This window comes from Tursiops truncatus, chromosome 12 (assembly GCF_011762595.2).
Source record: "Tursiops truncatus isolate mTurTru1 chromosome 12, mTurTru1.mat.Y, whole genome shotgun sequence".
Taxonomy (NCBI): domain Eukaryota; kingdom Metazoa; phylum Chordata; class Mammalia; order Artiodactyla; family Delphinidae; genus Tursiops; species Tursiops truncatus.
The window spans coordinates 24,370,150-24,397,052 of record NC_047045.1 but is presented as its reverse complement, the minus strand read 5'-3'; the positions used below and the strand labels follow the sequence as shown (position 1 = coordinate 24,397,052).

At 41.0% G+C, this 26,903-nt stretch overlaps 1 long non-coding RNA gene across 2 annotated transcripts in view; it reads right to left on the bottom strand.

The window, feature by feature from the left end:
• Nucleotides 1-560: 560 nt before the first annotated feature.
• The window catches only part of LOC117314471 (uncharacterized), a 534,931-nt gene continuing 508,588 nt past the window's right edge, over nt 561-26,903 (bottom strand). The window contains exon 7 of one of the 2 annotated variants that reach the window (XR_004529213.2): nt 561-657. This is a non-coding gene — a long non-coding RNA (uncharacterized lncRNA). The remainder of the gene's footprint in view (nt 658-26,903) is intronic. The other variant, XR_012324749.1, reaches the window with a different exon arrangement.

Genomic DNA, 26,903 nt, shown 5'->3' with positions numbered 1-26,903 from the left:
CCGCAATGTTGAGTTCACTTATTAAATTCTATTTGAAATTTTCAAGGAATTATACCTCACATGAGGACTCCTTAATATAATTGCTATTTCTTAAAAAAAAAAAAACAGATGTTCAACATACGTTATTCAGCCAAGAATAGTAGTTCATATCGGCCGCAAGAAAGGCTGAGCACCTTACAGCAAGAGCCCCTTAATCAAAAAGCAATCTTTGGGGATGAGTTAGTAGTACTTTGCCTCTGGCGCTAACCAGATCCCATAGTTTCATTGTATATTTCCACAGGAGTCTAATGATGAAATACATTAGATCTCCTCACAGGTGAAGTAGAAAAACACTTAAAGCATTTCCTTCTGAGTGTCACATGGTCCTCTAAACACAAGGGGAGGAGGTCAACAGCAAGGACAGCATCCAAGCCAACAGTGTATTCAGCAGCTAAAACTGCGACACGGAAGGGAACTGCGACACGGAAGGGGGAAAATTCCCTCTTTCAGAGGAATATTCAAGGGAAATTCAGGATGTGCAATTGTGAAGAAGAGCAACACAAAACAGCTTGGTCTTTTTATGGGTGGGGTTAGGGGTACAAATCTTTGTTTAAAAATAAAAAGCTTACCTTTTAGCCCATGAGATGTCCTTGACCTTTACCCAGAAAAGCTTCAGAACTGCAAGGAAAAAAATAAAATTCATTTGAGGAAAAATATCCTGGAATTGGAGAATAAAGATCTATAAAGACACAAGCATCATTTCATGGGTAAGAATGTAGAGGGATGTGGGTCTTCATCATCTGCACAGAGGGCATGGATTGCACTTAATTGAATTATTTTATTTATTTGTATTTTATTTACTTTCACATAGGCTTAAAAACATAATGCTGACACATATGCAGACACAAATCACGTATGCGGACACAAATAACCTAAGTTTTCTCTCTTGTAATATATATCCTCACATAAACACAGAAGCACCCTCACACACGTCAAGTTTTGTAGCACATGTGGAAGACACAGTATCTCTCTTGCCCAAACTATGGTCTCATGACCCCTGCCAACATGGTGGAGGCTCCAGGAGCAGGAGAGCAGGTAATATCTTAGATTTGCTGTGCCTTCAAAAAGGCTGCCACTTCCTCTGGGCTCTCTGCAAGTAGCCTCAAGTCAAACAGGTAAAAACAAATCAGGAATCAGGGTGAAAGCCTATAAATATGCCATCTTTGTTTTTAGGTTGGTTTTGTTTTGTGTTTTGTTTTTAACCTGCACCGATTTGGGGCAAGTAATTAAGTGTTTTGGCATAAAAGATCTCCTGCTGGGTGATAGGCTACATGGGAAAGGGAAAGTAGACAAAAGGTATTGAGTAATAACCACAAATGACTTTACAGCCCGCTCTGTTTGAATGTCAATAGAACTCAGAAGCAAGATTTGCAGAAGATAATCGGCAATGACTCCCCCAGGTATAATCAGGAATTGACTATAATTAGCCATCTGTAAACTCTTACCTGCCACTATTTCTTAGCTTCGTGAGGAAAAAAAATGGCACTGTGATCTAAAAGCTCCAAATTATGAATGGCAGAAATTCCCAACTATAAAAGACATTTACTATCTTCCCAAAAGTTATCAGCATTGAATTAATTGCCAGATTTTTGATGACTTTGCCCAGTGATGAAGTACGCATCACATAGCACTACAGGTATTATTGTAAGCTGCTTCAAAGCTTTTGAGGAATGAGAGGAGGGCAAAAAAGAAAATAAATATAACTACACGTTGTTTAAATAATGGTTGTGTAAAGAAAAGTTATATTGGAAATAACCGAAGAATAAGAAAATAACTTGAAGTACAGCAAAAATACATAGTCTGTCATGCTGGGCTTTGCACAAGAAGATGAAAACTGTGTCTGGATGTGTTTCTTTAATAGTGAAATAGTCACTTAGGAGAAAGTGAAGCCAATAAGAAACAAAAATTGTGTTATACAATATTAATTTGGTTACAATGACTTTCCCCCATGTACCCAGGCTAATGAGACTAATCAAACAAGGAGCTGCTGAAAACGGCCTAATGGGTTTGAAATTACAAAACTCTTCCTTCCAAATTTAGATACGGAGTTCTTTAAAGGGCCTTTTTAAAATTATTATTCCAAATTATAATCCATAAGGAAAGATTCTTCAGTCTATCAGAAGTCATATTTCCTAAGGTAGATTGAGTCTATATGTTATCGAAGTGCCTAAATCACAGTTTAAAAAATATTCAGTCAGTAATGGATTTTTTTTTAAATGCAGTCACTTTACCCACAAATTTACCACATTATAATTCCTGGGTGTGCTGGGCATTAGGAAACCCTGAGTAAGCCACCTGGATGATTATTAAGATACTATGCTAACGAAATATATTTCCCAACAGGAGGTACTAATAAGATAGCCAGCAGCATAAGAAAAGCATCAGCATGAAAAATAATAAAAAGACAGCAAGTGTGTCCAGGCTAAATGTTGCTATTTAGTAGCTAAAACATTGCTCAGTTACAATGATCTGTTCCTTGAAAGTCCAAAGGTTTAAGCTGGTGACAGATATAATTCCAAATTTTATTCAATGCAATTTGACAAATACCGCTTGTGCATCTAAAATATGACTAGTTATATTCTGTGGAATCTAATAGAGATCAATTAGAAAATAGGACGATTCACCCAAACCAGGGGTTCTAGATATTTGGAAATAGAAATCATCAGGATCAAAAGTATATAAATAAACATTTTAGAAAAAAACAGTCACCAATATTTACTTGCAAGCCATCTTTGAGCACTAGATTAAAACCTTATTGGTAAATATTGGAATTTTCTAAATGCCAGACTATTTTGAAATTTCATGAGAGACAAGACCCGCCCTAGCGAAAGTAAAATTAAACCTCCCTAGGGACAATCCTCTTAGCTAGCCCTTCTTGTTCTTTGTCAGCACCTGCCAGGTGCATGGCTGGCCAGAATCCCATGCACCCTTCGTTTTGTTCATGTAGTTAAAGGTAGACTCACATCAGCTGGTTTGCACAGTGACCCAAGGAGGGCAAAAGACCCAAAGCCAATGGGTCTCATCCAGACATCCACAGAGTATCTCTATCCTTTGGGCAAAAAGCGTCTTTTATTTCTTTTATTTTTTAATTTTTTTACATCTTTATTGGAGTATAATTGCTTTACAATGGTGTGTTAGTTTCTGCTTCATAACAAAGTGAATCAGTTATACATATACATATGTTCCCATATCTCTTCCCTCTTGCGTCTCCCTCCCTCCCACCCTCCCTATCCCACCCTTCTAGGTGGTCACAAAGCACCGAGCTGATCTCCCTGTGCTATGCGTCTGCTTCCCACTAGCTATCTACCTTACGTTTGGTAGTGTATATATGTCCATGTCTCTCTCTCTCTTTGTCACAGCTTACCCTTCCCGCTCTCCATGTCCTCAAGTCCATTCTCTAGTAGGTCTGTGTCTTTATTCCTGTCTTACCCCTAGGTTCTTCATGACATTATTATTTCTTAAATTCCATATATATGTGTTAGCATATGGTATTTGTCTTTCTCTTTCTGACTTACTTCACTCTGTATGACAGACTCTAGGTCTATCCACCTCATTACAAATATCTCAATTTCTTTTCTTTTTATGGCTGAGTAATATTCCACTGTATATATGTGCCACATCTTCTTTATCCATTCATCTGTTGATGGACACTTAGGTTGTTTCCATCTCCGGGCTATTGTAAATAGAGCTGCAATAAACATTTTGGTACATGACTCTTTCTGAATTATGGTTTTCTCAGGGTATATGCCCAGTAGTGGGATTGCTGGGTCATATGGTAGTTCTATTTGTAGTTTTTAAGGAACATCCATACTGTTCTCCATAGTGGCTGTACCAATTAACATTCCCACCAGCAGTGCAACAGTGTTCCCTTTTCTCCACACCCTCTCCAGCATTTATTGTTTCTAGATTTTTTGATGATGGCCATTCTGACTGGCGTGAGATGATATCTCATTGTATTTTTGATTTGCATTTCTCTAATGATTAATGATGTTGAACATTCTTTCATGTGTTTGTTGGCAGTCTGTATATCTTCTTTGGAGAAATGTCGATTTAGGTCTTCTGCCCATTTTTGAATTGGGTTGTTTGTTTTTTTGTTATTGAGCTGCTTATAAATTTTGGAGATTAATCCTTTGTCAGTTGCTTCATTTGCAAATATTTTCTCCCATTCTGAGGGTTGTCTTTTGGTCTTGTTTATGGTTTCCTTTGCTGTGCAAAAGCTTTGGAGTTTCATTAGGTCCCATTTGTTTATTTTTGTTTTTATTTCCATTTCTCTAGGATGTGGGTCAAAAAAGATCTTGCTGTGATTTATGTCATAGGGTGTTCTGCCTATGTTTTCCTCTAAGAGTTTGATAGTTTCTGGCCTTACATTTAGGTGTTTAATCCATTTTGAGCTTATTTTTGTGTATGGTGTTTGGGAGGGGTCTAATCTCATACTTTTACATGTACCTGTCCAGTTTTCCCAGCAGCACTTATTGAAGAGACTGTCCTTTCTCCACTGTACATTCCTGCCTCCTTTATCAAAAATAAGGTGACCATATGTGTGTGGGTTTATCTCTAGGCTTTCTATCCTGTTCCATTGATCTATCTTTCTGTTTTTGTGCCAGTACCATACTGTCTTGATTACTGTAGCTTTGTAGTATAGTCTGAAGTCAGGGAGCCTGAATTTTCCAGCTCCGCTTTTCGTTCTCAAGATTGCTTTGGCTATTCGGGGTCTTTTGTGTTTCCATACGAATTGTGAATTTTTTTGTTCTAGTTCGGTGAAAAATGCCAGTGGTACTTTGGCAGGGATTGCATTGAATCTGTAGATTGCTTTGGGTAGTAGAGTCATTTTCACAATGTTGATTCTTCCAATCCAAGAACATGGTATATCTCTCCATCTATTTGTATCATCTTTAATTTCTTTCATCATTGTCTTATAATTTTCTACATACAGGTCTTTTGTCTCCTTAGGTATGTTTATTCCTAGATATTTTATTCTTTTTGTTGCAATGGTAAATGGGTGTGTTTTCTTGATTTCACTTTCAGATTTTTCATCATTAGCGTATAGGAATGCCAGAGATTTCTGTGCATTAATTTTGTATCCTGCTACTTTACCAAATTCATTGATTAGCTCTAGTAGTTTTCTGGTAGCATCTTTAGGATTCTCTATGTATAGTATCATATCATCTGCAAACAGTGACAGCTTTACTTCTTCTTTTCCAATTTGGATTCCTTTTATTTCCTTTTCTTCTCTGATTGCTGTGGCTAAAACTTCCAAAACTATGTTGAATAAGACTGGTGAGAGTGGGCAACCTTGTCTTGTTCCTGATCTTAGTGGAAATGGTTTCAGTTTTTCACCATTAAGGATGATGTTGGCTGTGGGTTTGTCATATATGGGCTTTACTATGTTGGCGAAAGTTCCCTCTATGCCTACTTTCTGCAGGGTTTTTATCATAAATGGGTGTTGAATTTTGTCGAAAGCTTTCTCTGCATCTATTGAGATGATCACATGGCTTTTCTCCTTCAGTTTGTTAATATGGTGTATCACGTTGATTGATTTGTGTATATTGAAGAATCCTTGCATTCCTGGGATAAACCCCACTTGATCATGGTGTATGATCCTTTTAATGTGCTGTTGGATTCTGTTTGCTAGTATTTTTCTGAGGATTTTTGCATCTATGTTCATCAGTAATATTGGCCTATAGTTTTCTTTCTTTGTTACATCCTTGTCTGGTTTTGGTATCAAGGTGATGGATACCAAGATTTGGTATCAAGGAAACAAAGAGGGAAGAAAAAGTCTCTTGCCTCTTCGGCGGGTCCAGACTTTCCCCCAGACTCCCTCCCCGCTAGCTGTGGTGCACTAACCCCCTGCAGGCTGTGTTCACGCCGCCAACCCCAGTCCTCTCCCTCCGATCTGACCCTCAGCTCCCAGACCCCGCCCGCACCGGCGGGTGAGCAGACAAGCCTCTCGGGCTGGTGAGTGCAGGTCGGCACCGATCCTCTGTGCAGGAATCTCTCCACTTTGCCCTCCGCACCCCTGTGGCTGCGCTCTCCTCCGCGGCTTCGAAGCTCCCCCCTCCGCCACCCGCAGTCTCCGCCTGCGAAGGGCCTTCCTAGTGTGTGGAAACCTTTCCTCTTTCACAGCTCCCTCCCACTGGTGCAGGTCCCGTCCCTATTCTTTTGTCTCTGTTTATTCTTTTTTCTTTTACCCTACCCAGGTAAGTGGGGAGTTTCTTGCCTTTTGGGAGGTCTGAGGTCTTTTGCCAGCGTTCAGTAGGTGTTCTGTAGGAGTTGTTCCATGTGTAGATGTATTTCTGTTGTATCTGTGGGGAGGAAGGTGATCTCCATGTCTTACTCTTCCGCCATCTTCCCAGAAGCCCCAAAAGAGTCTTTTAGAAGCTGAGTCGGGGAACCTGGGATGGTGTGTGTGAGTGAGGGTTAAGTTAGGGAGAGATGTTCCTCTGTTCTCCATGGCAAATTTGTACCCCATCAGCGTGAACTTTTTCTATTTTTTTTTTCTTACATCTCCTTGATGGTAAACTGTGTTCTCTGGAGGATTACCCTGTGTCTGAGCAGATCTGGAGGAATGGCTCACAAAGCCGCTAGAGTTTTATTGCATGAGAGACAAAGACACTAAGATGTTGAGAGTGAGTTATCCTTGGAAAGGGAGCATCACACAAGTTATGTCCAAAGACAATTCTTCAGGGTCAGAAGTGAGGTTTTTACTTTTTGGTTTTTATCCTGACTACAGCAGGAGGGGATTCCACTGGCCAGATACCACTAGATCCCAGAGAGAGACCACCTAACTGGAAACCTTGGAGAGTGATTTCCTCGGGGAGAAAGAACCAGCACACAGTCTCCCTGATGGTGGTGTAGGCAATAGACTGCTGCGTGAACAAAGGTAGAAAACCATCATTCGGAATCAATGATACAGCCGACTCCAGCCTAGAAGAAAGTGGTGGGAGCAGCAATCCAATTCAATTCAGCAGCTTTAATTCAGTGTCCAGGCCTCTGCTAGGTCAGTGTCAGCCACTTCTAGACCACAGAGACCGTCAGTCCCAGAGATAGCAGCCCTGGCACAGAGGGCATGGCCATAGTGACAGCTCAGGAGTTTGCTCCTCTGTCAGCGGGAGTGAAAGCAGACACTGCAAGAGAGGAGAGAAGCAGCAAATACGAGGAATGCACTGGGAAGCCCCAGGATGGTGGGAGACGAGCAGTTAGGAGTCCCTCATTAAACTCACGTATATGCCTTATAGAGAACAGACTCATGGTTGCCAAGGGGGAGGGGGGGAGGGGAGGAATGGATTGGGCATTTGGGATTCCCAGATGCAAACTAGTGTATATAGAATGGAGAAACAACAAGGTCTCACTGTATAGCACAGGGAACTATGTTCAATATCCTGTGATAAACCATAATGGAAAAGAATATGAAAAAGAATGTGTGTGTGTGTGTGTGTGTGTATATATATATATATATATATATATATATATATATATATATATATATATAACTGAATCACTTTGCTGTACAGCAGAAACTAATACAACATTGTAAATCAAGTATACTTTAATAAAATACATTAGAAGAAAATAAAAGGATATGTCTTGCTCTCCTCCAAGGAGCCTTGCCCACTCTCCTTTGTCTGGGTTAGATTTGCTTTGCATACGGCTAAATAACAGTCAGCACATCCCTCCGCATAATCTAATTGCTAATTGTTTAACATGTGTGTTTGTCTGCCCCTCTGGGCTCTGACTTGCTTGTCCATTTTAGGAGTGGTATGTGGAATTAGACACACACTCGTGCTTAGCAAAGCTGCTACTATCAGACAAATGTTTGCTGACTGAATCAGTGACTTAACAACTTGCCTCAGAAAATATCTCTACTTACACAAGAATGTAGTTCATCTACTTTCATAACTTTATCAGTCATGATCTCTTGGCTTGCTCAGTGGAAAAATCCGGGATGAGGGAACAGAGGAGAAGATTGGGGAAAACCCAACACTGCATCTTCTCTGAACCTGGTTTGCCACTTTTTTTCAATCAAAATTACGATCCCTTTGTTCAAGTTTGTAAGGGGAGGAAAGAGAGGCTGCAGGATGTTAGTACTAAGGGTATCAGCAGAGATACCAGAAGGTCCATGAAAGGGCCAGCTCTGATCAGCTGGGCCTCCCTGAGAGCCCACAGCCTGTGGTTTGATGTGTTTCGCTGGCTTACGAGAAAGAGAGTTGTCTTAATGTTTGGAGAGTTTTCTCTAGGTAAATATTTATTCTAGATTTGGAAAGCAATTAAACATCATCACATTCTCACGAACATGTTTTCTCCTTTTTAAAATAAGCATTTTCACATGAGGCTGCAAGAAGGCCCCATCAGAGTGACTGTGGTTCCCTCCCAGACCACTGACCAAATAGATGGTGTCATTTTCTTCACTGCTCCGTGTTAAATTATTTGGCAGAATCAAATCAGACAGGAAGTTCGGGTCTCCGTCTCATTAATGGGAATGATAATAATGATACATCTGCCCACAATGAGAAATCACTGCATCCAGCGCAGAGGGTAGGCCTGCCTGACACTGTATGACATATTTAGCTTTGCTGAACATTTTGCTATTCAGAAACTAAACACCGGGCTATACTGCTTACTTTTCTGGGAGAGAGGAGCATGAGGACAACTAGAAAACCTGGGCCCAGGATTTCACACGTGGGCGACAAGGACAGCAGACAGCTTGCGGGGTAGGCAGGTGGGGCCCCCAACTAGAGGCTGTGCAAATAACAGCAATTCTTCAAAGACTGTGGCTTCTACAGCTTAGTTTCTTTAAACACACTCACGGGGGGAGCTAACGGCTGCCTTAGCGCAATTTTGTCAAAAACGAAGATAACAGAGCAGAACTGAAAGAACTTCTAACTTAGACGGACTGAAATCTCAGCCCCTGCCTGGACTTCCTGCCAACTGAATTGGGGCAGCTTCCTTCACAGCCTTACCCTCAGTCACTACACCTGTAAAAGTGGCACTGATGTTAAAACTGCCCTGGGTAGTTACGAAATTTTCATCAAATGCTGTCTGTGAAAAAAATACTTGGAAACATGAAGACTTCTAGAAATGTTTGAGTCAATACATTTATGTCACCACCTGATTCTAGATAGATTTTCCTGTAGGTTTTAAGGCAGCTAAATCAGTATATATAACACGCCTGTCACTTGGCAGACAAAAGACCTGGACAGTTGACTGCATTTTTCATGTTTTATGTTTCATGTCTCATCCAGATGTTTTGGCACTTTGGAGCCAGAAAAAGTTTTTTCTTCCCGATGCGTTTCATTTCTGTTAGGGCTGCCAGAAGTTTGGCTGTCTACAATAAGTCCCATTAGTTCTTATCTTTTGTGGTTCAATTAATGTACCCACTGAAAAAATCAAAGGGCAATTATAAATTTCTCTTTTGGGGAATTCTGTCCTTGTGTGAGGTGGTGGTAATGATGGCATGGGGGTGGTGACAGAGTGTCACTTCAGAGTAGCTGTCCTGGATATAACGAAGGAATGGATCAAGCGAGGTGGAAAAAGCAGTGAATCGACTACAGAGGGAAAGAGGGACTTGGTAAAAATATAAAAATCTCAAGAGGAAAGAGAAAGAGATTTGAGTCCATGTTCACCGACAAATATGCATATAAAGCAACTGTCCTTCATCCTAGAAGACTGAGCTGCTCTAATCTCGGTTTCTGTGGCTAAAAGCCCAGGGCACACAGTTGAAAGCTATGCTTTAGTGGGTAGCTCCGAGCTGCTATTTACATTCTGCTGTCACCTGGGGCCCCTCCTCCTCCCCCTCCTAGGGCACATGCCGCATTTGCGGAAGCCAGGTCATCTGTTGGTGGCTGTTTCCTGGCCTTCTGTTACACTCCACCTCTGGAATGCTTTCTTCTGGGAATTCTTAGAATTTCATACCTGCCTCCCATGATTTGCACTTTCCCCCGTTTTAAGCACAAAGTAGGAGCTCCGTGTGTATTTGCTGAACCTTGTAGCGAATGAATGAGTGAAAAAATTCTGCTGACATCAAATAAGACGCAGCAGTTGTATTGCAGTTAGCATGATTTTTGAATGGGTAGATCTCAGTGCATGGTTATCCATTCCTGAATTTCAATGGTACTATTTAACATGCTTTACTAACTAAAAACAACTCAATGAATATAAGATTTAACAACAGTTAGGCTTTTGCAATGACATCTCTTTGTCATTCTCTCCTTTGATAATCTATAAGTGTCTTAAAGTATATCAGTGGGGTGTCAATGCTCATTCAGGGGGAACCCTGCCCGCCCGCCCAGCCCAGTTCCCAGGAAAGAAAGAAGCCTTACTTCAAGGTTACTCTGGAATAGGGATCAGGGTTCTGCTAACTACTGGCCACTGGCCAAATCTGGCCAGCATAGCCTGTTTTTGTATGGCCTTTGACCTAAGAATGGTTTTTACATTTAAAAATAATGACACGTGACAATTACATGAAATGCAAATTTCAGCATCCATAAATAAAGTGTTACTGGAACAAAGCCGTGCCCATTCATTTATGTATTGTCTGTGGCTGCTTCTCTGCTACAAATGCCGAGTTGCAGTTGTGGTAGACACCCTGTGTCCTACAAATCCTAAACCCTTTACAGAAAAAGCTTGCCTATCCCTGCTCTAGAACATGGCAATAGTTCAATGTTGGAATTTTGTACAAACAATGGGAATGTTTCTCTAATAATTATGTGTGCAGGCAAAGTTTGCTTCTGTCTACATGAGGTTATTTCAGGATCCCTAGTTTTCTAATAACCTCTGTGATAATGGAAAGGCTATGATTATAGATCCCTTTCTTTTTTCTTTGGGGGAAATACTATAGGGCCCATCTCTTAACTCATATGGCAATTTTGTACAAATTAGCCTCAGGCATCCTCTGTGGGCAGTGAATTAGAAAAAGCAGCCCATGCCTTCAGGCAAATCCAACCCTGTCCATGGTGCAGGGCTGGGTGTTTGGGGGCAGTGCACAAAAAACACACCATAAAGCAGAGCCCTGGTTATCAAGGAAACCATATCAGACAATCTTAACACTTTTAACGTGACTGAGTGGGCCACTATTTTATAAATGTGCTAGTCATATACTTTTTTTTTTTTTTTTTTTTTTTTTTTGCGGTACGTGGGCCTCTCACTGTTGTGGCCTCTCCCGTTGCGGAGCACAGGCTCCGGACGCGCAGGCTCAGTGGCCATGGCTCACGGGCCCAGCCGCTCCGCGGCCTGTGGGATCTTCCCGGACCGGGGCACGAACCCGTGTCCCCTGCATCGGCAGGCAGACTCTCAGCCACTGCGCCACCAGGGAAGCTCCATATCCTTTCTTAAAAGGATTTTGATGGAGAAATTGTAGAGACAGCATGAATATGAAAGGGACCTCGGATTCTAGGATCAAGACAGGTTTGTGGATGGAATTCAGAAGAAAGAATTGTCACCCTCCCTCATCCTGCCAAGGGCCAACCAACGCTGAATATCCAGATATACGGAGCCCATCCTTACAAACACATTAGAACTCCCTGTGTTTTTTGAGAACTGGGATCCTTTGGAAATCAACAGTAAGACAAAGTGTTGTGAATATATGATTTGATCTTTCAGCTCAGCCAATGGCTTGCTAGGCGAGTAACTGCTATGCAGAGCTTTGCAGCAGAGCCTGGTGAGAGTTGTCATTTCAGTCTATTATAGAGGAGCTGGACTCACCCTCCCACTAGTGAGTGAAAATAAGAAAGTTGGCAGGTCAAAAGATTATCATAACATAGAGCCTTTCAGTTCACAGTGGAGATTGCAGATCTGGCCACTTGCTTTCCACTCAATCAATAATAAACCCAGTTCTCATTTTCCAAAGTGGGATTGGTTTTCTCTGTTAGCCGTGCAAAAAACCACGGTGCCTGGCGGGATATCCAACAGCGTACCTCCCAGCCTGGTCCTGGACAGCATGCTTCCACCAGGTTTAGCCGAGTTTGTGTAAACTCATTTATTTCCAGATCCAAACAGCTTATTGCAGTCAAGGAAAAGAATGCCTGATCCAGGCAAAATAAAAGCAATTTATTTAGTCTTTCCCATGACTTCTGGTTTCTAGGCTGCTGTTCGTAGCTCCTCCTTTCTCCCTTAGAGCCAAGTAAACCTCTGTTGGTTACAACTTGGCAAAGCACAGGGAAAAAAAAAAAAAAAAAAGCAGTTTTAATACACAAGTGGTCAATGAGGCAGCCTTTAAGGAAAAACGCTGCTGATAAGATAAACAGATTGTGATGTCCTTAATTATAATATTTCATACTCATTTAGCCATCTCCACATCACAGAGCTAACAAAGTGGATTTCAAACAGGAAATAAGGCTCCTTCCCACCAGCCCAGAGACCTAATTATAAAACAGCAACCTACTTTTCCTGTAGTGAACACAGGGCTCTTTTTCTTTTTTTTCTCCTCCAACAGAATTTATTGAGCTCATTACCAGGCTGCTTATGAAGTGATTTGAAATGAGGCAACATTAAAGCATTCCACAAATCCCTTGTACTTAGTCATCCTGGCACTTTATTTGAACTCAGAGCACTGATATGGAATAACTGCTGAAGCCTCACACTTCTGTCTCTATTATCTGACAGGAGGTCTGGAATCCAAAAAAATGACTTATCATCAGACTTTCTTAATCATCACAATAATTTGTTGGAAAGAATCTGGTACAATTCAGGCAACACCAGAGGGGCTCGGCTGCTAGAAACAAGGTGAGTGTCGTACGTGTGCCTTATAGGAACAGAGTCACATTAATCAGGCAGCGAAAGGACCCAAGGCAGTGTATGTAAGTGTGTATTTTAAGAAAAATTGACAGATAGGATTCAAAGAAGCAAAAGCACTGAACTCTCCACATGCTATTAGTACAACTCTAAATTCTGTTCTTCTGTAGTCCAAGAGGCAGCTGTGGACTGACCCTCCCTGGGTTATCACTGAGGCTAAAACAGCATAGTTAAAAACTGCATCTGCCAAAGTTTCAAAGAGGGGGAAAAAAATTTGTGAAGGACACAAAAGTCTGTGGAAGTTGACTATCTGGTGTATGAAAATGGTGTTCATTTTTGCCTTTTATTGTCTCTTTCCCTAACCTACTGAACCAGTAACGAATCCAAATCTAAAGAAATGTCTCCTATTAAAGAGCAATCGTGTTTTATATCTCACTGGGTCCTATATGTAACCTGATGTACAGTCTGCCTTCGAAAGATGTCCATTTTTAAGGAGAAGATTCATGGAGGAGAGGGGATGTGTGTGCATGTGTGCCCATGTGTGCGTCTGCATGGGTGAAGGGGGAACAATCCAGCCTGGAAAAATAATGAATCCCAAATGCAGGTCTCTCCTTAGAGAGAGGCTGTGTCTTTTCAGCTGTAGCTACTATTAATCCTTACTATATTTCTTACCACATTCCACAATCCAGTGGCCAGACTTACAGGTTAAATGTGGTTGTTTCATCAAGGAAGCATTGAAAGAAACTTCTGAGCTATAGGAAGAACTTCTGGTTTTTCTAGGTTAGGCTTTGGAATAGTGCTGCAGCATGATAACAGTTAGTCCCATTTGAACAGAATACCAGAACATACGGTATCTTCTGTTACCCAGGACATCTTCAACCTTGACAGTTAAAATTCCAAACCAAACGCATGACATCTGAACGGAATACATGTCCTTCAGATGACTTCCCTTAGGAAAGTTATTCATCAACATCCCTTAAGAAAGTATGAATGAATCGAGGGTACCTGATATAATATTTTCCTCAGCAGAGAGAGAAACCTGTCACTAGGCACAATCTCCATTATGCATACCCATACTGAACGTTGACTACATGCAACGCTTGGGACTAAGTTCTGCAGAAGATTTTTTTAAGTAAATCCCATAAATTCACATCCATAAGAACTTCTTTTGACTCAAAGCTCCAGACTTGGAAGAAGCAAACATAGGATTTAACATCTTCCATAGATGAACTCCAAGAAGATCATACCCCAACATGTGTGTACCATTGATACATAACATGTATCACCAATAATGCTGAGACACTGTACCTGGATTAAAGAAGTCTCCTTTACCTAGGTTTGTTTCCTGGAGCTCCCCTCATTCAGCCTTTTAACACCTTAGTCTCATAAGTCTTAAAATACCCAACATTAGTGACCTGCATTTCTACTCATCTTCACTCATCCAATAGTACAACACAGCTCAGATCTCAGCATCATTCCACGCTGTTCCACTAGGAACTTGGATTACTCTCCACCTCTCCCACTAAGTCACTCCTACCAGACCCACTATTTACCATCAAATGCTTTGATTATTTGCTCCCTCTTCTCCCAATTTACCAGGTCTTATTCTGGTTTTGTTAATTCCCTACCTAGGCTCAGTCCCATAGGAGTCATGGCAAACAAAGTAATTTGAGGCAGTGTTGTACAGTGATTAGGAACAAGGACTCTGGAATCAGAGTGCCTGGTTTATATTCTATCTGGATCTAAATTCTGTCTCTACCACGAATTAGGTCTGTATGATCTTGGGCAAATGACTTGATTTGTCTTGTACTCTCCACCTGTAGGAAGGTAATAAATACTTCAGTGTGCCAGACACTGTGGTAGACAATGAAGATTAAATATTGAAGCTGTTGAAGAATTTTAAGTAGAGAAATGATATAATGTATCCTAGCTTCTTCCATGACCAGCGATGTGACCTTCCTCTCAATACCTCAGTTTTCTCAACTTTAAAATGGAGTTAGTAACGGTGCCTCCTTCATAGGATTGCTGAGAAGATTGAATGAGATAATAGTAAGCTACAAATAAATCTTAGCTATTTGTAGTAACCCATGCCCGTGATATAATCTTTTGCACTACTGCAAACGGTATAGAAAAGCAGTCTACATTCCCTAATTTTAATTGTTCCCAATTCACTTATTGAACCCTCAAAATTCAGTTTTAATTATTCATTCATTCATTTACAGAAGTATGTACTAAATAGCTCATAAATGTGAGTCATCCACCAGGTGACGGTGCTACAGTAAAGAAGACAAGCATGATTTTTACCCTCATAATCCTCACCAATCAGCTCAAAATAGTCTTTCTAATGATTATTCACAGTCTCTTCCTTCTTGGCCTTTAATACAATAGTTAATATTATTGAACAGCCCATTTTCATGAAAATATCAAGTTCTCCCATTCCTTGGCATCCATGACACTATATTATTTGGGGCCTTTTATTTCTCTATACCTGCCTTCTAGCCCCTTTCTGAAGCCTCAGTTTCTCACAGCCTCTATATCTTTTTTTTTTTTTTTTTTTTTTGCGGTACGCGGGCCTCTCACTGTTGTGGCCTCTCCCGTTGCGGAGCACAGGCTCTGGACGCGCAGGCTCAGTGGTCATGGCTCACGGGCCCAGCCGCTCCGCGGCATGTGGGATCCTCCCGGACCGGGGCACGAACCCGTGTCCCCTGCATCGGCAGGCGGACTCTCAGCCACTGCGCCACCAGGGAAGCCCTCACAGCCTCTTAATGTGAGAATATATATCCCTTTGTCCCTACGGCATCTTCCTCATCAAAGTTCCGTATTGTCAGAGCTCCTATTGTTACTTCTTTGCAAATGACTCTTTATCCTAGAACCACTTTATCCTCTGACCACTTTCCTGATTTCATTCCATGCTTCTTAATGTCTGCTTGTCGTCACTAATGGGGTGCCCTGACAGGTCCTCCAAGTCAACATATGCTAAGTTAGTTTTCCATCTTTAACAAACACCCAATACCATTGCCTAAATTTCCAAATTTTTGTCTCAAATACCTGAGGTTGAACCCTCAAAATCATACTTCATTATTCAACCCACACTCTTCATTTTTAACTGATTTCATAGATTCTATATCTATAGAATATTTTGCATACCCTCCTGTCTTTTATTTTTTAATATTATAGTCACCATCCTGGTTCAGGCTCTTCTCTACCTCTCACTTGAACTATTGTGCTAGTCTTCTAACTATCCCCACACCACACCCCTCGGTTTCTTTACCTCTTGGTCCATCACACAAGCTATTGCAAGATTCGGCCTCATCAAGATCTACCTGGGCTTTGCATTGTCTTTTCTGAAAATGTTATGGGTTCTCCATTGCCTAACAAAGTATGTCAACATTGTAAGCCTAATATTTCATGTCTTCTGTATTTTGGCCACACACTACCTTCACAAATAAGCTCTACGTTTATATAACTCCATAGAGTTTTGTAACTATTATCTTATTTAATCTACTACTCATAAGATGTCTTATGATGTAGATATTATTACAACATAAAAGCCCTACATTATTAATAAATCGGAAAAGCCCTACAGATGGGGAAACTAAAGACCAAAGAGATCTGAGTTTTTCTTGAGTTACATAAGTATTTCTGAACCAGAACATAGGCAGATTTGATGAGAGGATTTTGACCTAACAGTGCAATCAACACACCTTACTCTTGCAAATAATAATAATAATAATAATGATACCTCTCATTATTCTCCTTTGTGAAGCACAAAATATGGATTATTAGAAACCATGGAAAGAAGTTGATTAAAAGGAATTAAAAGTCAGTAAACCTGGGTTTAAGTTTGGACTCTTTATTAATTTCCTAAGTCCAGTAACAACTGTATGCTTTATTATATTCGTCTGCAAGACAGTCTTATAATTCCTGAAACACTTTTGCTTCACAAAGAAATAATGATGAGTAATGGAATTACAGCCATTTAAAGTATTTAATTCTAAAGCTTGTAGTTATCTTCTTTCATATGAGGCATCAAAGCTTTTTATAATCATTAGGCATCTGTATTATCCCTATTTCTACAGCTAGGCAAGTGTAAAGTCAAGTACTTTCTTTAAGGTTAGATACAATGCCATTCATTTTTAGATGAAGACTCAGAACCCTCAGCCCACACACCTAGGTAATATTTTTATTTCAGAGTAATCGCTAGAACATCTTTAATTGAGAGAAAAAGGGCAGCTTCATAATATTAACTCACAGTTTATGTTCCTAAATAAAGCAACCAAGTATTTCACATGGGTAAAGAAGACGCAGAGTCAATGGCTCAAAATATCAGAATATAATTTTTAAGAGCAATTATAATAAATCTTTGGACTTTCTACTGAAATTCGATCTTTTAGCACTCAAATCTATATTCCTCACAATTCACTGTTTTCAAAAAGAAAAGGAGAGAGAGAGAGAGAGAGAGAGAGAGAAAGGAAAAATGAAAGAAAGAAAAAAGGAAGATGAAAGAAAAAATTAAAAGAAAGAAAGACGACAGCTTTAAGAACTGGAGGGTAAAAAATCGCCATGATAACACACAATGTGCGATGATCACTGTTCATCATTAGAATGGGGAAGGGGTTGCATTCTCAGCTTTGTGGTCAACAGAGCCAAGCAAAGGAATTTTGAAGAGGCAATGAAAGGCATTACAGCTACACCTTTCAGGATCAACTGATCGTGTTCTAGTTAAACACTCTGTAAAATCTTTTTCTGCTCAGGAAAATAACTCCCCAGCTGTTTTCTGCTGATAACTTAAGAGAGGTAGAAGAAAACTATACCTGTGTCCTCCAGGAATTCTGATGACCAGCCCATGCAACACCGAATACGAACTTAAAAAATCATTTTTAGTTCAGAAGTATTCTGAATGTTTTTAGTTCTTTGTGTATAAAACTATATCCTTTACAAAGACTCAAAGTGGCCTGTTGTCAGTCCCAATTTGAAAAAACAAAACTAACCCGGAACAAGAAGGGAAACCAAACTTAAAAGGAATCAATGATAAATTTCACACAAAATTAGTATAATCAGAAAAGGAGGGATATAGATGATTCATTGAGATATGTGTTTGCATGTGGCTTATCACCCAGCATTACTTACTGTACTCAATTTGGATGTATGTGTTTGATGATACCATATAGATCAATCACATACTTTACTTAATTTTATTGCGAGAAAACCTACTCATGGTACTTAGTAAATACTTAACATGTCTAGGTTTTCTTTCCTTTATCCACCTCCTTCCAAAACGTAAAGTAGAAGTCAGTTCATGACTCCAATTTTTACTCTTTGGATCTAAGTTTAATCTAATAAGTTTCTAATCACCTCAGATGGAGTTGGTGGCAGAATAATTTTTTCCCACATTTTCTCATATACTTTACTTCTCATCTATTGGGTTGTCCACCACCATTTTGAGCCAGATATGTGTCAAAGTGTTTCTTTTTTCGGGTTAATTGAAAAATAGGACTATTAATTCAACAAACAACCTGAACCATTGAAAGGGCTCATGGAAACATTTTTTATTTGCTCTAGAAATTAGAGGAATAACTTCTGCTTCTAAAGAATTATATCATTTTCAGTTGTAAAAACTAGTTCACTGCCCAATTTCAATATGGGTCTGCCAACATTTAGAGTGAAAATGCATATTTTTAAAAATGAGACATGTTCTGATAGGAACATTATTCCAGTTTGACACAATAGCTAACAAGACTTCAGTCCAACTGTGACATTCTTTACTACAGCTGAAAGAAAATATGTTTGCATTCAAAATAGTCTCTTTGTTGTTCATAGTGACAACATAGACTCAGAATGCGTTTTCTATTACTACACTTTATTCCTTGAAGTTTTTGTTACTAAGAGAAGTCAAAGCCCTGAATGTAAATTTTAGCTTTTGGTACATGGGTTTCTCCTGTCTGGTAATATAGAATCATTCTTAAGACATAAGCGACATCCATCAAACAGATGTAGTTAGGAGCGGATGTTCCGTAATGTCTGACAGTTACAGTGTACTGCTTAATCTTGTTTGATAAAGCATAAACTTGTTTCAGCAGTTAATCTGAGATTTTCATGGGTTTAAACATTTACCATAAATAGTTTATTAAATGGGAATACTTATTTTTAATTACTGTGTTTAGATCTTGAATGTTATTGGTAGACATATGATTTTTCTTAATTTATAAAATTATTATTGGGAAACTACCTATATTGGAAAAATACTGGAAATATATTAGATTTTTTCCTAATTTTAGTACATGTTTTTAAATGTGAACTACACTGCTAAGAGCTAAGAAATATGGAATTATATAATGGGTATCAATGGCACTATTAGGTAGTTTAAAAAAAAAAAATCAATGGATTAAAAACCCATCTACACAGACAGGCCATCAACAGGATTAATGTGGTCAAATGTCCTTCTGGCAAGAAATCAACCGCTGTGTGAGAAAAGACAGGTCCTTGGGTAGCTCAATGTCACCACAAAGATGCTGAGATACACAGATATCTCTAGCATTATGGGATTGTGTATTTTTCTATCCCAACTGCCATGTATATTATCAACTTACTGGGGGTCAGCACAGAGGAAAATGCTTAGCCACTATAGTTTTTATAAAACATAGAAGTAGAAAGAGTGAAAAAGAGATGGTGAGTTTAGCTGATAGAATAGGGAGGTAGAATGATAAATGCAAAGGTTGATAAATCACACATGGGGTAGGTTCTGTCCAAAATTACTGCTGTGCCTGAACTAGTGACCCATTCACTGTCTACCTATAGGAATAAAGATCACTTTCTCTTCCTTCATCTTCTTTTCCCCAGGTTATCTTTCTGAAAGTTTTAAACTCTAACAAGCACTCACAGTCTATTGAATCCCCTTATTCTTTCCCAAGTCTAATAATTCCCTTATTCATTCCACAGTTGGTCTGGGAAGTGGTTGGGAGTATTGGTCAGGCTAACCCAGACAGCTCTCATTGCAGCAGGCCCGCCTCTCTGAAGGGCCTGCTCTGCACAGTCAGCAGTGAGAGGCCGCAAGACAAAGGCTCTCTATCTGCAGCCACATCTCCCTCCATACACCCCCAGCCTCCACACACATAATGTCAAGAAGCCAGGGCAGCTTCCCTGGTTGCACAGTGGTTAAGAATCCGCCTTCCAATGCAGGGGACACGGGTTCGAGCCCTGGCCCGGGAAGATCCCACATGTCGCGGAGCCACTAAGCCCGTGTGCCATAACTACTGAGCCTGCGCTCTAGAGCCCGCGAATCACAACTACTGAGCCTGTGCGCCACAACTACTGAAGCTCACACGCCTAGAGCCCGTGCTCCACAACAAGAGAAGCCACTGCAATGAGAAGCCCACGCACCGCAAGGAAGAGTAGCCCCCGCTCGCCGCAACTAGAGAAAGCCCACGTACCACAACGAAGACCCAACACGGCCAAAAATAAAAACAAACAAATAAATAAGTAAATTTATAAAAAAAAAAAAAGAAGAAGAAAAGAAACGAGGGAGGAGGTGAGAAGCAGGCGGAAGAAAGGAAAGATGGCTCTTCTCACGTGTCAGAATGGATTCTATCTATGACGTCAAACTCTTGAGCACTAGGTATCAAAACCTCAGGTTTCTGATGGAACTCACAATGGCTGCATCCCTGGCTGCAGTAATGACATTGCCTAGGGCACTGAAGCATCCACTTTCCATTCTTTGTCACTACCCTCCCCCACTCCATCAAGAACGTAATTGCTACTCGGCCAAACTCACTTTTCCAGCTTGCAGAAATATTAAAAAATAAAAAACTCTCTTATTGTGGGAGGGAGGGCCATTAGAGAGAAAGGCTCATTCTTACACTCAGCTAGTAGGGGCGCCTTTTATTAGCACACTTAGGGGTACTTCTCAAGGAACACATATAGAGTTGGTCTTTTTTTTCACTCACAGTATAGAAACTTCACAACTTTAAACATGGTGGAGAAACGAGTGAGTGGCCTTGCAGAAGAGGGACACTAGGGCAGAGGGGTTAGAAGGAGGGGCTTTGAAGTTAGGCAGATCTGGGCTCCAATTCCGCCTGTGTGTGCTCTTGTTACCTCACTTCACTTATAAGATGAAAAGAACAGAATCAAACTCATTGAAGGACTTTATTAAGTGAATATAAAGTGTTTAGCCTTATTTCTGATAGCTATTGTCAATCAAAGGAGATCAGAAAGAAGTATAGTGCTCTAGCAAGGGTTCAGTAGAAGCATTTCCACTGGAAATGAATGTTGAGTGAGTTATCATTAATTAGCTAGGCATTTTCTGCCTTGAAATATGTATATCCTTGCTGAGTATACGGAATACAGGCTTAGTCAAATCAGATCAGACCATGTCATTCAGGTCATCTGAATTTCATTGCCTGTCATTTCCAATCACGCTTCATAGTAGGTGCCGTGAGAAGAGCCTCGTCCTGGGGCTGCATACGATTCTGAGATTACTGAACCGCCAAGCCCTGCGACCTTGCTCACATAGCCTGACTCTGCCTTAGAGACAGATTACCTGATACTTGTAGAACTGATGCCTGGATTTAATGTTAATACAAAGTACAAAAGCCTTTTCTCTGCCATCAACTAAATTTATGTGTCCTGTCCTTTTCCCCCAGAAGTTTAAAAAATGGGAACATATAGCTAAGAAAAGGAGATCAAACTAACTTTAAACTCTAATCATGGTCTCCCTATAATCTGCTTCTATATATCTACTGTTAGATTTTACATTTGTTCCCTGATGCAAGAATACAATTTTTCTCCTTTCTTTCCACCTTTGAAAGAATTATGGAAACAAAGACTCATTCCATGTGGTCTGCACAGGACCCAGACTGCTGACAGCCTCTGTGTACAGACCCTGGTAGTTTATTTTGATATTCTCTCAAGGGCCAAGAGAAACAGCAGGGTGATTAGTACATTTCTCCTCTTCCCTCTCTCCCACGCCCAAAAGTTGGCTGTAAAATTTTCACGAGAACATCTCCATCAGCTTAGAATGTTTTCTTGGGTTTTTTTAAACAAGATTTCTTCTACTTTTTTCCTCATGTAATGTTTCTATTTTGAAATCCAGGATTCCTACCTTATCACTCTTCAAGAGCAGTAAGTCTCCCCCAAACTCCCCACCCCTCTGAGCTTGGAACAAAAATCCAATGACTGTGCTATATTTATTACGAGTCCTTAATGTGTTTTAAATGTTAATGAAATGGGAAATGCCCTCAGCCTTCTCTAAATCTAGTATTTCAGACTTGTTTCTCGGGATTGGCAGAATTTGCCGGCTTTGTAAGACAACAACACTGCCAAATTTGGAAAGACCTAGGACCTCAAATTATTGATACTTTCAACAGCAAATATATGCAGGTCCCATTGCTTACAAATAAGCTTCAAATGAGGCAGGTCAAGGGGTCATAAAAAGTGGAAAGCAGGAAAGGCATGTGACTGAGTTGAGGGCCCAAACACACAAAACTAAGTACCTTGTCCAGAGTTTAGCTCACTGACCAGGGCGCTCTGATGCTTTCATAGTCCTGTATTCACTGAGGATTTTGCTTAATGTATTTGTTTATTTGTTTTGGCCAAGACAACCATTAATGAGAATCGCAGAAATTAAAAGCAAAAGCTTATTTTTTTCCCATTGTGAAGAAAAGATTATGATTTCTCTTCACATTTTAGTTCTTTCTTCTTTAATCAACTCATTTTATATATCTCAGGCAATAAAACTACCATTGCTCTGGGAACTGTATTTTGCATTTTAATAAGTTTTATTTTAATATATTAGTTGAGCAGTGTCATAAATAGCCCTCTTATTCCTAGGGTAGGGGAATCAACCATGATTACCCGAAAAAAACAGAAAGAAGTGGTACAGATAACACTTTTTTTTTTTTTAATTTTTAATTTTGGCTGTGTTGGATCTTTGTTGCCGCTTGTGGGCCTTCTCTAGTTGCAGCGAGCGGGGGCTACTCTTCATTGCGGTGCAGGGGCTTCTCATTGCGGTGCCTTCTCTTGTTGCAGAGCATGGGCTCTAGGCTCGTGGGCTTCAGTAGTTGTGGCACACGGGCTCGGTAACTGAGGCACACGGGCTTAGTTGCTCGGCGGCATGTGGGATCTTCCAGAACCAGGGATCGAACCCGTGTCCCCTGCATTGGCAGGCGGATTCTTAACCACTGCGCCACAAGGGAAGTCCCAGATAACATTTCAAAAGGAGCCTGTGGCAAAGTGTACATTGGTTTCGGCAACAATTCACATTTACAAGTGAGGGTTGTAAAACGGGACCAAAGGAAATCTTGCAAATGCTGACTCCTGAGATGACATATGTCATGACTGTACGGCTCAAGTTTGACGTTATCTGGAAAAATTCCCTCACCCTAATTGTCTTCTAAGCTGTGAAGTTTCTGTTGTACTGTGTATATTGACAGCCCTTCCTCTTGGATACCTTGATGGTAATGAAAGAAATGGCTTTTCCATAAGTAACTTTGCATTCAAAGAACCTCCTGTAGATGATTCAAAGAAACTTGGTACCACACGGAAGATAGTTTGATGACCATGGACTTTACGTAATTTTTCCTTCTCTCAAAGAGCGCAGAACGTAGGGCCCAGGTCAGGCAAAGGCAACTGAGGGAAGGTAAGTTGTCAGTTATGGCCCTTAGCTCTTCAAAGAAGATCCAAAATATGAGGGGATGAATATTTAGAGGCTCCACGGCACCAGAAGAGCCAAATGAAGCTTAATTACTGACTGTTAGGTAATATTCTACTAAATACTGACTGTTAGATAATATTCTACTAAAATAATTCACAAGATCAGTGACAGCTCCAAGGAAGGAAGTGGCCAAACTTCACTGCATTTGGCTGTATTATCATGTGCCAGAATCACCTATTATCGTAGAAAAACTGACTTTCACAGGACAGAGGGGTTCGTGTGTTAAAAGAACTGTGTGCCTAGAGGACAGGGACGACAAAGTTTGGCAAAGTCCAGCTCATCTTTGCGATCATGAGTGCAAGTGATAGGTGGCGCTAAAAAAGAAAGAGAACGGTAGATACCGGCTAAATGTTGGAGAGTAGAAATACAAGAATATTCAAAGCAATAAATTAAGGACCATGTATAATGTAGACTAAATTGGGTGAGGAAATTACAGCCCAAAGGCCAAATATAGCCTCTGCCTCTTTTGTAAATAGAGTTGTACTGGAGCTCAACCAGGCCCGTTTGCTTCTGTGTTGTCTGTGGCTGCGTTCACATCACAACAGCAGAGTCAGACCACATGGCCAGCGAAGACTAAAATGTTTGCTCTCTGACCTTTTACAGAGAAAGTTGCTGATCCCTGAATGAAATAAAAGGGGAAAAAGGGCTAAGGTTGACAAAGAAAGTGATGAGTTACTCCACCCACTCCACTTTCCACTCAGAGCCATAAAACAAAAGGGAAAAAAATACCATGTCTAATCAGCGGAATACACAGAAGGGAATCATCGGGTCATAAAGATGATTCCAACAGAGAGAGGAGAAGATGGTGAAAGAGTAAGACGCGGAGATCACCTTCCTCCCCACAGATACATCAGAAATACATCTACACGTGGAACTGCTCCTGCAGAACACCTACTGAACACTGGCAGAAGACCTCAGACCTCCCAAAAGACAAGAAACTCCCCACGTACCTGGGTAGGGCAAAAGAAAAAAGAATAAACAGAGACAAAAGAATAGGGACAGGACCTGCACCAGTGGGAGGGAGCTGTGAAGGAGGAAGGGTTTCCACACACTAGAAGCCCCTTTGTGGGCGGAGACTGCGGGTGGCGGAGGGGGGAAGCTTCGGAGCCACAGAGGACAGCACAGCAATAGGGGTGTGGAGGGCAAAGCTGAGAGACTCCCACACAGAGGATCAGGGCCGACCTGCACTCACCAGCCCGAGAGGCTTGTCTGCTCCCCCGCCGGGGCGGGCGGGGCTGGGAGCTGAGGCTCGGGCTTCAGAGGTCGGATCCCAGGGAGAGGACTGGGTTTGGTGGCGTGAACACAGCCTGAAGGGGTTAGTGCGCCACAGCTAAGCCGAGAGGGAGTCTGGGAAAAGGTCTGGAGCTGCCGAAGATGCAAGAGACTTTTTCTTCCCTCTTTGTTTCCTGGGGCGCGAGGAGAGGGGATTAAGAGCGCAGCTTAAAGGAGCTCCAAAGACGGGTACGAGCCACAGCTAAAAGCGCGGACCCCAGAGACGGACATGAGATGCTAAGGCTGCTGTTGCCGCCACCAAGAAGCCTGTGTGCGAGCACAGGTCACTATCCACACCCCCCTTCCGGGGAGCCTGTCCAGCCCGGCACTGCCAGGGTCCCCGGATCCAGGGAAAACTTCCCCGGGAGAATGCACGGGCGCGCCTCAGGCTGGTGCAACATCACGCCGGCCTCTGCCGCTGCAGGCCCGCCCTGCACTCCGTGCCCCTCCCTCCCCCCGGCCTGAGTGAGCCAGAGCCCCTGAATCAGCGGCTCCTTTAACCCCGTCCTGTCTGAATGAAGAACAGACGCCCTCAGGCGACCTACACGCAGAGGCGGGGCCACATCCAAAGCTGAGCCCCTGGGAGCTGTGAGAACAAAGAAGAGAAAGGGAAATCTCTCCCAGCAGCCTCAGGAGCAGCGGATTAAAGCTCCACAATCAACTTGATGTACCCTGCATCGGTGGAATACATGAGTAGACAACGAATCATCCCAAATTGAGGAGGTGGACTTTGGAGCAACGATATATATATATATATATATATATATATTTTTTTTTTTTCCCTTTTTCTCTTTTTGTGAGTGTGTATGTGTATGCTTCTGTGTGAGATTTTGTCTGTATAGCTTTGCTTTCACCATTTGTCCTAGGATTCTGTCCGTCCATTCTTTTTTTCTTTTTTTTACTTTAAAAAATTTTTTCATAATAATTATATTTTTTATTTTAATAACTTTATTTTATTTTATCTTACTTTATTTTATTTTATTTTATTTTATTTTATCCACTTTCTTTCTTTCTATTTTTTCTCCCTTTTATCCTGAGCCGTGTGGATGAAAGGCTCTTGGTGCTCCAGCCAGGAGTCACTGCTGTGCCTCTGAGGTGGGAGAGACGAGTTCAGAACATTGGTCCACCAGAGACGTCCCGGCTCCATGTAATATTAAATGGCAAAACTCTCCCAGAGATCTCCATCTCAACACTAAGACCCAGCTCCAATCAACGATCAGCAAGCTACAGTGCTGGACACTCTATGCCAAACAACTAGCAAGACAGGAACACAATCCAACCCATTAACAGAGAGGATGCCTAAAATCATAATAAAGTCACAGACACCCCAAAACACACCACCAGATGTGGTCCTGCCCACCAGAAAGACAAGATCCAGCCTTTTCCTCCAGAAAACAGGCAACAGTCCCCTCCACCAGGAAGCCTACACAACCCACTGAACCAAAATTACCCACTGGAGGGCAGACAACAAAAATAATGGGAACTACAAACCTGCAGCCTGCAAAAAGGAGACCCCAAACACAGTAACATAAGAAAAATGAGAAGACAGAAAAACACACAGCAGATGAAGGAGCAAGGTAAAAACGCACCAGACCTAAAAAATGAAGAGGAAATAGGTAGTCTACCTGAAAAAGAATTCAGAATGATGATTGTAAAGATGATCCAAAATGTTGGAAATAGAATAGAGAAAGTGCAAGAAACATTTAACACAGACCTAGAAGAACTAAAGAGGAAACAAGCAATGATGAACAACACAATAAATGAAATTAAAAATACTCTAGAACGGATCAATAGCAGAATAACTGAGGCAGAAAAACGGATAAGTGACCTGGAAGATAAAATAGTGGAAATAACTACTGCAGAGCAGAATAAAGAAAAAAGAATGAAAAGAATTGAGGACAGTCTCAGAGACCTCTGGGACAACATTAAATGCACCAACATTCGAATTATAGGGGTCCCAGAAGAAGAAGAGAAGAAGAAAGGGACTGAGAAAATATTTGAAGAGATTATAGTTGAAAACTTCCCTAATATGGGAAAGGAAAGACTTAATCAAGTCCAGGAAGCACAGAGAGTCCCATATAGGATAAATCCAAGGAGAAACACACCAAGACACATATTAATCAAACTATCAAAAATTAAATACAAAGAAAACATATTA